Genomic DNA, 12,619 nt, shown 5'->3' with positions numbered 1-12,619 from the left:
ATGTGTGTGTGTGTGTGTGTGTGTGTGTGTGTGTGGTGTGCATGTGTGTGAGAGTATGATGTGTGTGTGTGTGTGTGTGTGTGTGGAGAGTATATGTGTGTGTGTGTGAGTGTGTGTGTGTGTGTGTTGTGTGTGTGCTGTGTGTGTGTGTGTGTGCATGTGTGTGGGGTTGGTGTGTGTGTGTGTGTGTGTGTGTGTGTGTGTGTGTGTGTGTATGATGATATTTCTGTATTTTTTAGTGTGCCAAAGGCCCAGAGGGCCTCCTGCACTGAGCCGACTGCAGGAAACTCAACAGCCTGCCAGTCCTGCTTATTACGCCTTCCTCCACGGTCCCTAAGGTTTCCCACACAGGCACTGTGAGGAGACAAACCTCCACAGCTTAGATCATTAGTTCCTATTTGTGCTATGTCTTATTGGCTGGGTTTTTATTATTAGAAGCAATGCTCCCACTCAAAGGCTGTGATGCAGTAAAAAACAAACCCTCGACAAACCAGACAAAACAAACCCAGTCTCCAAAATTTCAATGTGTGCCTCAATCAACAGATCCGCAAAACAGGCAGTCTGGGAGTGGAATATCACGACAAACATATTTTCTTTGCTATGACTCATTCAATATGATGTTGATTATGATTACGGCAGATATTACGATTGTTCATTCAGCACACAGCTAAACACAACCAAGAGGGAACACATTAACTGGAGACTGAAAAATTCATGCGTAGAGCACTAGAAATGCAATAACCTATTATGACCATTTCGATTCAGAGAAACAAGGAAACAGAAATACATCATTCGTTCTGAAAAAAAGAAGAATATTCTTTAAACTTTAATAAGCAAAATAAGCCGAGGACAATGGTATAAAACAGAGTTTCCCCAAAGCTATATTAACAACATAATTTTCATAGAGTAAAAAAAATACAGTACAGTATTGCCATACAATAAGCTTGTTTGGAAGCATTTAACACACATCTCAGAAAAATGTATTTCATAGTCATAAACTGCTTAAAGGCAGAACACCAGTAATCTGGACTGTGATCATTTAGAGTTGAGAATCAGAACGGGTCCCTGCTCTCAGCTCACTAACACACCCCGCAGGCTCACAGTCTGTCCTGTCAGGTAACTGACTGGCAGAAGTATGGAGCAGCAGATCCCGTCACCAGAAAGTGTCAAACACGTCCGTTTTACTCTCAAGCACAGCACTTCAAGCGAAGACGTAAAATCAACGTCTCTCCGTGCCGCAGACTGTGGGCGGCCACAAAAACCGAGCGCCTTTACCCTCCAGCGAGACTACCAAACTCCATCACGTTTACTGAAATATTTATTTAGCTCAATGACAGCGTGCTCGGCGTGCTATCGCGGCGCTGCTTCGCGGCGCTCTTTCACAGCGGGAAAAGCTCTCCGTCTTTCACGGAGCTGAAGCTCTCTGCCCAATGCCGGCTCAACGTTTTACCGCTTTATTAAAAGCATCTACTTGGCTCGGGGCAGCCTGCATAACTAATGACAGAGATCTGAGGACGTGGATCGGACTATCCCGGCCAACAGTTTTTTTGTTTTTTTTTTCCTCCCGTTAAGGCCAAGAACATCATTCATCTTGGGAGGACGTGTTTTCCGGATTCCAAGATGGAGACTTTTAAGGCTGATTTAGCCGTGGCTGACCTGAGCACCATCGGCATCGCTCATGATTTGCCTGGGTGCGTCTTCATCCGCACAGCAACCGGCAACTCTGTTTAAATGCCGCGCTTGACTACTGTGATGGATTACAGGAGCACTGCTTTCTCAAACCCGAGTCACATCGCTGACACACACAGCATGATTTTATCACAGTTCAGTGTGTACAGAGCAGCTCTACTGGAGGGGCATCATGCCAAGTACAAATATAAAGAAATATTAGTAAATGATTAATATGGATTTCAGAGGGGAATGAGTCTGTGGCTGAGAGAAGTTTTGGAGCAGTTCCTTCACAGAATCCTCGCAAAGCTGCTTCAGTGCGCTTTGACTTTTTCAAAATCTCACATCATTAATAACCCTTAAAGCACAACCCTGGAAACAACAACGCAGAGCTTGACAATTTGCATATTTGCCGCAGAACAAATATGTTTTCCATGTTCATATTCCATGAGCAGAAACGTGGCCTGTTGGGTCCCAATCCAGCACAATATATTTTATGCATGAGCAATTTAGCACTGGAAGAAATTAGTGGTGGTCATATTAGTGTAGCGTAACTGTCAGGGAACTGCAATTTAACTGTGAGGTTGTGGGTCTGATCCCCTGCAAGTGGGACACTGCAGTTCTGTCTTTCACCCAAACGGCTCCAGTACATATTCAGCTGTATAAATCAACTGTATGCAAAGAATATAAGTAGTGTAAGTTAACTCTGGGTAACAGCATCTGTTTAATTTTGGGAGGTACTGTATCACTGCCCCCCTCCTCATTGTTTTGGATTAGTGGTTGGTTTAAAGAGATCTAAGGCCAGAGATGGGCCCTTGGTGCACACCTGCATTGCTGCAAACTGTGCTGCTGGTGTTAGAACGCAGTTACTTGGCATGAGTAATTTCCTGCAGCATGCTCCTTAAGCCCCCCCCCCCACCCCACTACCCCCCACTCCAGTCCCAAAACGGCACCCCAGAGAGTGAAGAGATCCTGGCTATCCCTGCTTCCTGAGTATGGCTGCTCTTAGAGAATGCTGTGTCTGTTAACTGGAATCCACCAGCCTGTTCAGAAGATGTGTCTCTTCCAGGGCTAATTCCACAAATCTCTGCCCACATTACATCTGGACTTTCGAGGGAAATCAATTTAATCTTGTTTTTATAACTTTTATAATGATTGACACACAGAAAAGTCACATCAGGAGACATACATTGAGGGTGTTTCAAATTTAAAAACAAACACCAAAATGATTATGCAACTAGAAGTATTCTATGAAGATAAGATGTTGGTTCTCTAGGATATTTAGTCAGTAATTCCCTCAAGATGAAGATATTGTTTCCCTCAAGATGAAGATATTGTTTCCCCCAAGATGAAGATATTTTTTCTTCATCTCATAAAATAATTCACTTGAGATAAAGATGCTGTTCCCTGGCCATATTAAGTCGGGCTTCCTGAAATATTAAGTCATTCATTCAAGATACTTTATTTGTTAGACCATCTTGTCTCAAGATATAAATGTTCAAATTAGAGATGTCTTGTTGTCCTTTGAACCAGTACAGTTGTCCATATATTTTCTAGGTACAAAAGATTGTGTACATTGACAGCAGTGAGAATTATTTCCTTGCCGTAAGCTTGCCCTAAGTGTTTGGTGCAGTTGGAGCACCAGCTCCATTTGAGGCTGGTCAACACCTGGTTGGTTTTGGCTGTCGGTTATCAATGGTCTGGTCCGGAGCTGACCGTTCTGTGGCCTGCGGGTCAGGCTGTGCTGACACAGTTCATGAGACAGCTATTTCACCCCCTGAAATGTGCCTCTCTCTCACCCACAGGTGGGATGGCAATCACACAATGTTTACAGAGAGCCAGACACGTAGAAACTCCTATCCACTATTCCACAAGGAAGGTCAATGTTCATTCACCTACTTTCAATACTTAGTGTATTCCACCACATTGAAATGACTGATTCTGTGATAAGGTCTGCATATGCATCTGTAACCTTATTGTGAAGGGCATTATGGATACTTCTGTTACATTTCTATTATTTCTCCTGTTTAATGGTCAAGTAACTCTGGATCTCTACTTCTGCTCTTAAAATTTAATTAATTAATTAATTAATTAATCCACCATGGACCAGCGGACATGGAAAAGACATTTGTGATGACACCAGAGGACATATCCAGCATTGTAAAGCAAGAACATAGAGCTGCATGCACATTTTAAACCTGCCCTCAGCCTGCAGACCTGGTTAAAAAAACACACACATGCAGTGGAATTCTCCAGAAATCCTCCTTTGCTTACTTTTCGGTCTCAGACACAAGCGGGCATACAGTATTCATGACCGCGCTGCCCTTAAAATGGAGGCTGTGAGGCGCCTCCACAAAGTCCTCTCACAGAGTGAGCGCCTGTCCACATCCCAGCCCCTCTGACACGCCCCGTTTGGTCTGTGCACCCCACAGGTTCGGCCGAACGTAAGCCAGTGTGAACGATCTACCACAGAAGGTTCTAGGCTACCGCGCTTTTCCACTGACGCGCTCCCACTACTTCTTGGCATGCTGAAGACAAACATACAACAACAAACTGAAGGCAGCGCACCAGCCCGGAGTTTGTGAACTCCCGCTTAACCCCTTAGCGCACACATGCCAAATCTGGCCAATCCTTGCCCATTTAGGGGGTACCCTATTTAAAGCTTTATTACTCCAGTTGTGAACATCACAGAGACTTGAAAAATGGCTTACGTGAAGCAAGACATTTGTACCATTTACAATACTAACTAACTAGATTTGTTTATATTAATAATTTAGGAAGAAATAAAGTGCCACAAATGCAATTTTCTAAGCAAAAAAGCAAAAATGAATTTGTTCTTTTTTAGTTTGCAATGAAATAATGAGATCCCATATATAAAACAGGTTAACTATACATGACCTGTATCAAAAACTCCTTGACCACAAGTGCGTAAAAGGGTGGATATGCAAAACTACTAAAGATCTATGAAGCAAAAAGTAAGTAGTGTACCAGTGTCTCCAAATCTACCAAAATGTCTAAATTAAGCATTTCTGGAAAGTCACAATATAATCATGTATTTCACAACAAATCAACTGTTTTGATACAAGAAACTCCCTTTTGCATCATTTTACAAGCTTTCCGTCAGTCAGGGCCGGCCTAGTCTGGACGAACGCATGTACTTTCTGGGGCAAAAGGGAGGAGCCTCTGCCGCTGGGAGCCAGCGGCAACTTCCCTATTGGTTAATCGAACTGTCTGTCTCAGTGTGCCGGTTCCCCCCCCCGACACTCCCTCGCTCTGTTCCGTGTGTACTGCATAAGTCCCGACTGAAACACGCCGGCGGAAAGGACAAAGCTATCGCTAACCCAAATTATCTGCTAAAAAGAGAATTATGGACAAATTCGAAGAAGATTTTAATTCTGTTATATCACAGACTTGCCAAATACATGGCGTGACTCTGTTATCGAACAGAGATGTACTCGCTTGCTTGCCTACAGGATTTGGCAAAAGTTTAATTTTTCAAGTGTGGCCTACGGTATGCAGTCTGCTATCAAATAAATACCTAGAAAAATGGCCAGAAGAAGCAATGGTTTTGATTGTTTGCCTGTTACAATCAATAATGGAAGTGGAATTGTTGAACCAAAATTAAATAAATAAATGTATCACCGATAAATAAATTGTGTTTGTTTCTTTTATTATCGAACCTCGAACCGCAGACTCTGCATATCTCGGTGATAAACTTTGATGGTGTGGTCGGTGCTCTGACGTTAACGTTAGCCATTTTCCCCAAATAGTGGCGAACTGATGCGGGTCAGAGGAAAAGTTTGCCTCCGGTAATGTTTTTCCGGTGCACGTTTCAGACCAAGCCTCACCACATTTGGAGCGCCGCCCCCCTGCACTCTGATTGGTTGGAAAAATACAACTATCCCGGGAAGGTAGCCTCCTTAGTTTATGCTGAGAACGTCAAGGCATCAGCCAGGCTCTGTTGAACGAAGTGAAAAAAGAGACTGGCTCGCGAGGCTAGGGCCAGCCCTGCCATCAGTACAGTGGTCTGCAATAGCTAGGGGTCCAGAAACATATCCCAAAATCTCTCCAAAAAGGAATAAAATGCTTTTTTCCATTATAAAGCATATAAATGAGCCCCTTATGAATGTTTAAGATGAAACATCGATATCAGATTTTTAAAAATGCAAAAGCATTGTCACACAATGTGGTACAGTACCTAAATGTGTAATCATTAACTCTCGTATGTTTTTCTGTACTCTACAGTATGTGATGTTTTCTTGTATGGGGATGGGATAACATTAAAACAATATTCCACCGTCCACCGAAACCTTTTGTCGATGCTCCAGCTTCACGTCAAATCCGGGGCATGAAACATAAACACCACTGACCTACCAATGCGCAGTTACAGTGTAAAACATCCTCATTATAAAATAGCACTAGCCTATTTAAAGACACTGAATTAAAAAAAATAATGCATATAAGCGAAATATTTTGAGCAGTAATACTTACACAAGGACGGTGAAATCTTATCTGTGTTCAATAGGCATTGTCCTCCTCCAGAGAATGATGCTGTCATTCTCCTCTTCTGACTTACTGCAGAAAACTATGCCAGCTTGGTCTATCAGCAAAACATATGGCTTAGCTATGCTCAGGAGTCCTCGGAAATAATGATATTTTCCAAAATATGACAGTCCAGTGTGTCATGCATGGGTGTTGTAGTTTCATATGAGACTCCAGGGAGGGGGTGCTTGGGAAATGAACGACCAGCGCGACAATGGTGGCGCTTAGAAACTCCGTCTTCTGCATAATTGTCCTGAATCATCTCCTAATAAAGCCCGAACACAGAGTTTGTGTTTTTAACTCATAGTTTGGTTGCAGGAGCGCTGAAAGTTTGAGGCTCAGGACGCCGGCGTCATGGCCACCAGGGCACTGCACCAGCAAGTTAAGCACACAGGACTCTTTCAATATTCAAACCGAACAAGCGCCCCTGAGACCAGAAAAGTGGACCGAGCCACGCTGACATTTCGCTCGTATTGAATGCACAGCTGTTGGGACGTGGCCTTGTGTCGAGACCACCTCCAGGACAAAACGGCCATTTTAATGAGCTCAGACTGATTATATTAAAGCAGTGACATCAGCAGAGTCCACCTGCATTAAAGGCAAAAAAGCAAACAATATCTCCATTCCAGAAGGCCCCTGTTACCCCGACCCCATCTCCTAGTGCAAGTGCGCAGGTTGCAGATGTTTACAGTAAGCTGTCTGACAGATGTTTCCATTCAGAGCGAAGAAGATCATTTGCCACCTTTACTAACCTTTTTCAACAGACACAGTCAGACAGACGTCCTGACCTGTTTTTCAGTTCATAATTCACCCATGGTCCGGAGAGTATGCAGTGCACAGACAGGCCTGCACTGCAGAAAGCCCAGCTGAGCTTTAAGGAAACGTGTCGTGGAAAATAAACAAACAGGTGCCAAACTGACTTGATGATTATGACATTCTCGGAAACGTCGCACCAGCATAATGGAAAGTAAAATGTGGTTGTTATAACAGCATAATGATTTCATACGGCTTTAGCATAGTATTCAAATTACAAAATGTAAAGGGAGCTATTTTATTTAGAAAGGAGAAGAAAGAGAGGGAGAAATCCCAAATCACAAAAAAGTGTGGTAGGGTAAGGATTTGTCATAAATCATTTTTTTAATATTCCATTTAGATTTTTAACAATGGCAAACACAACAAAAACATGACAAAAACAAAGTTAATATTTGTAGCATTAATATTTCAGAATCACCCTTTAAGAAATGTAAAAGGCTGTGAGACATGCCCGCATGTCATTGTTACCCCAAATGTGTAGTACATGACCTACAAAGCAGAAACTACTGACTAACGAACACAAAGAGTGGATGTTTCTGTCTGTTTCAGCCCAATTAAGCGTGATATGGTTTGAAAAATGTATAGAAATGCATCTGTTTCACAGTGACTATGGATCAGCACAACTATCCCAGGTGATATTATTATGTTAGGCCCAATCAGGCTATTTTCCAGAACAGAAACATGAGGAAAGCAGGTGTCCTTCTCCGTAGGGGTCTAAAATGTTCTCACAACGTTACCGGGATGTTTGGTCAGCGTTGTAACACTGCCCGTTTCTAGAATGAAGTGAATGACTGAGGAGTAATGAAAGTTGGCTCTAACAAAGGCGCCCTGGCAGACTGCTGAGCACTAAGAGTAGGAGGCGTGTGGCATTCGCAGGTTTAATGTAAATAAGCGGTGTTATTGGTGGCTGGGGTCCCAGTCGTTCCAGAGCTAAGGTCCCAGCTGGCCTTAACGGGGACATAAGCCAACTGAACACCAGAAACAAGCTGTAAAATGCATCTGAGCAAAATGCAGCCAAAACACAAGTGCTCATTTCCTGGCCTAGTCAGACTTCATACGTTACAGGTGCAGTCTGTGAAGGACCTGTCACCTTCAGAACCAGCGCATTTACATTAGAAACACACGTCTGAAAACTGCCTGTCTAGTAATCCGTGTACCCAGAAAAATACTATGGTAAAAAGGCACCTGTGCGTGAAAACATGGCTAGAGTACATTATCAGTGTTCTCTGAGCTCTTTTATAAACAGAAAGACCGTGAACTGGCTGACTTCCGTACCTGCGGATTTAGTGGAAAACAATGTAAATCAGGGGTTGCGCAAGAATGAGCTGCTCAGCGGAAGACATCTTCAGAAACACAAGCGAAATGCTTCTTCAGCCAGGGACACTCAGATCTCTGCCCAGAATCCACTGCTGCCTGTCCCCTAGCATGTGTGATAAGCACGACCTACTAGCACAACACATCCAACACACAGAGCTGATAACAACAGAACAAGTCTCTGTACCCCTGGGGTACACTAGTCAGGGAACCATGACCATCTCCAGTCTGAAGCCTCTCTCCATCAGAGAAAACACATCTGATTTATTACAAAGCAGCGTGTTTCTCCAACAAAAATGATACAATCCATATTTGGAAGACAGCAGGGTCTCTCTTGCGTAAAACAAGTTGTCAACAGGCTTTATCAGAGAAATGTCTTCCTGATTATTAGAGTCCCTGCATATGCGTTCATATTTGAACTCCTAAAGAAATTATACACTGCCAATAAAAAGCAATTCATGCAAATATGCATACTGAAACAATATGGAAGGCTTTCCTGTAGACATCTGGGATGTTTTTCCTTCGGGTACATTAGGACATACAGAAATGGACTAGATACGGTATATCACCAAGAACAACAGTAATCTCAAACCTGTTATTGGTAAAGAAACCTACACTGCTGTAACACAGGTAAAGAACACTCTACAAGTGTACCACAGGTAGAGACACACACTGCTAAAACACAGGTACTTTGACCATGTGACACAGGAGGAACATCGACAGACACAGACACAGATTTACTGAAGTGTACTGAGGAGACAACCGCTCTTGCCACAGGCAAATTTAAGAAGACAACTTCATAGTAAAATGTTTGACACATCCACCGTGTGTATACAGATCATGAAATAGGCTTCTGCTCTTCTGGAGGCATTCCAAACCACAGTCCTGACATAGCTTAGAAACAGCCGCAACACAGACGTCACTGTGACTGAAAAAACTGTGTTGACATGATAACATGTTCTGAGGCAAAAGTGCAAAAACACTTGCATTCCCTGCTGACCAGGGAATGGAATAATGTTCTGGAGTTGGGTATGTTCCCTTGTTGTTCAACATTTTAACTTACACCCTCATCAGAGTGGGTAGAGAGACCCACTCAGAGACCCATTCAGGGAGACCCACTCAGAGAAACCCACTCAGAGACCTACTCACGGACCACTCAAGAGCACTAGACCACTGATGCCTCAGACACCAGACCATCAGAGCACTCAAGACATCAGACACAGAATAGAGACCCTCGGGACATCAGAGACCCTCAATGACCATAGAGAATCTACTCAGAGGGACCCACTCAGAGACGCACTCAGACCCACTCAGACCCACTCAGAGACCCACTCAAACCCACTCAGACCCACTCAGACCCACTCAGAGACCCACTCAGAGGGACCCACTCAGAGACCCACTCAGAGCCCACTCAGAGGACCCACTCAGAGACCCACTCAGAGACCCACTCAGAGACCCTACTCAGAGGGACCCACTCAGAGACCCACTCAGAGGGACCCACTCAGAGACCCATCAGAGGACCCACTAGAGACCTACTCAGAACCCACTCAGAGACCCAGTCAGAGGGACCCACTCAGAGACCCTACTCAGAGACCCACTCAGAGAGATCTACTCAGAGACCCACTCAGAGACCCACTCAGAGACCCACTCAGACGGACCCACTCAGAGACCCTACTCAGAGGGACCCACTCAGAGACCTACTCAGGGAGACCCACTCAGAGACCTACTCAGAGGGACCCACTCAGAGACCCACTTAGGGAGACATCAGCTTGGTACTCAGACCAATGAGCTTTGAGTGTCAGGACAAGCTTTCCCTCCAACTGCCCTCCATCGCAGTCAGGCCTCCAGGCCAAACGCTCCACAGTGTGAGATACACCAGAAGAGCAGATATCAGTTCCGCATTGCATAACGCACACAACCATCTCCAGAACTCCATATTTTAGGCCAAGGCAAAAGCATAGATGGTCCTCCTACCCCTCCAACCCCCCCCCCCCCCCTCCAAAGCCCCCAACAGGAAGAGGAAGTGAGCAGAACAGCTGGTGAACACGGGGGCTGTACTCTGCTCTGACACTTGAAGCTCATTAGGGTGCACATTAAAAACTTTAGGAAAAACGGTACATGACATGGTGCTCTGAACAAAAGGCCACAGGACACACTCACACACACACACTCACACACACTCACACAAACAGACGCACACACAAACACACACACACACTACCTCACACACTCATACATTCACTCACACGTGCACACACAGACACACACATAAAAGCATCAGTCCAGTCTACACCATCACCACTGCAGAGCATACGTATAATAACCATAATACTTAACATGCTGTCTTTAATCAAACTGCACTGCTTCCAATTAGCACATTTCCTTGTTTACTATCTATACAAGTCTCTGCATGCCGTGAGCTGTCTATCATGATGAATCATGCCCCAGACATCTTTACTGTTATAAAATGCTTAACAGTGGAAAAAACAGAAAATATATAATTGATAAAAAAGGTAATTGCAGCTTTCGTGTGTTACCGTTAGGTACCCCAAGGCTTCAGCGCTGAAGCAGACACTGATGCGAGGAGAAACGGGAGGGAGTGAGCGCACGTTTGGCTGAGACATCAAAGCACCACTAGACCTCTCCCATCACCACTTCTGAGGCAGGAAACAAGGAAACTTTCCTGCTTTACAAGATGAACAATAGCAAATTAAGCTTTTCAGAAGGACCACAAGTTGTTTCGCATACTTCTCTGACCTGTCACCTGTGAAATCATCAAAACACGATTTGCTTTCAGGTCCAGCGCTGCAAACACATAAAAACAAGCTTTGGAATTAAATTGGATGCTAAAAATACCTAGCTGCCATGGTAACCAAAGTGTTCATTTGCAGGACCGGTACAGTAGTTCAGTGACTGCTCCTGTAAATAAGATGGTTAAATTGGAACAGAAATGCATATTGGCAAGAGCAAACTTCATCGCATAGCTGTGACTTCATAATCAGTTACTAATGGTCACTATAATCAGCAAAGGCTCACTAGTTAGTTCACTAGTTCACTTTTCAGATGGTAGCCAGTGTTATGTATTTAAATTAAATGGACTTCTGACATTTAATTGTGTTTTGGTGGTAAAAAGAATAAGTACTGCACTGCCATTCCACAATAGTGCAGCTCACTGTTAACATTTGAACTTGAACAGAGAACCTTTATGTGCTTCTCAATAAACTTTCTCATGCTTATTTTGCAATGTGCTGATATTATTAAGAACTCAAATATCCATTCACACTGATGCACTAGTAAATGACATCAAGACCCTGGAAGCAGGAAAACCAGACGTAAAACTCGCCTCCACCTCCAACTGAAACTATCCAGCAGTAAAAGCCGTTTGGTTTTCCAGTTACTCACTGAAATCCTCACTTCAAAAAGAGATCTGAGGTGAACACTGATTGCCATTCCAGACCAGCTCTGGAGTGCACACTCTAGAGAGAACCCAAGAGGAGATCTGATAGCTCCATACCATTACACTTGCTGCATTTTAACTGGGAAAGCACCTTTTTATTTAAGCTACTGTAGTAACAGTATACAGTGTGTCACAGCAAGACGTTAGCTTTCACCTCAGCTGTAACCTGCTTAACCCATTTTATTTGCTGTCTGCTACTTTACTCCAGATTGGCCAGTGGAGGATGGACTCCCCCCCTCTATAGCCGGGTTCCTCTTGAGATTTCTTCCCATTGGGGAGTTTTTTCTCTCCACCGTTTGAGAAGTTTTCACCTTACGTACTTGCTATTTGGGGGTCCAGGCCTGGTGTTTGCTCTGTTTGCTCTTTTTGCTCTGTCTCTTGCCTTGCTACTCTGTAAAGTGTCTTTGTGACAGTTCTCTGTAAAAAGCGCAATACAAATAAAATTGAATTGAATTGAATTGAATTGAATTGAATTGAATTGAATTGAATTGAATTGAAGACGCATATCTGTCATGGCAATGTTCAACTTAGTATTTTTAGTTTTAATTGAGTATTGGATGTAGTGGGCTTTGTCACAAACGCGCATCAATATCACAGATGACTGAGGACAGTGAACCACTCACCCCTGGTGATCTTTGAGAAATCCCACTCACTTCAATGTGGAATGACTGAATGTTAATGACTTACATGAGGCATTCTCAAAGTTTGTCCTTCCGCAGTGCTGAAGCAGCCGCTTGTTTACCTTGAGGAACAGACTACGGTTCAGCTGACGAAGATCAGAGAGCGATGAAAGCTCCCCCTTTTTACCGTCACACGTTCTAGCGG

General features: G+C 43.8%; 1 protein-coding gene across 4 annotated transcripts in view; it reads right to left on the bottom strand.

Annotated features, from left to right (window-relative positions):
* The window catches only part of LOC135244678 (SH3 and PX domain-containing protein 2A-like), a 109,911-nt gene that overhangs the window by 18,412 nt on the left and 78,880 nt on the right, over positions 1-12,619 (bottom strand). The gene's annotated exons all lie outside the window — the stretch shown is intronic.

The sequence above is a fragment of the Anguilla rostrata genome, chromosome 18, assembly GCF_018555375.3.
Source record: "Anguilla rostrata isolate EN2019 chromosome 18, ASM1855537v3, whole genome shotgun sequence".
NCBI lineage: Eukaryota > Metazoa > Chordata > Actinopteri > Anguilliformes > Anguillidae > Anguilla > Anguilla rostrata.
The sequence above is the reverse complement of the archived record's forward strand: the minus strand, read 5'-3'. Positions and strand labels throughout refer to the sequence as shown.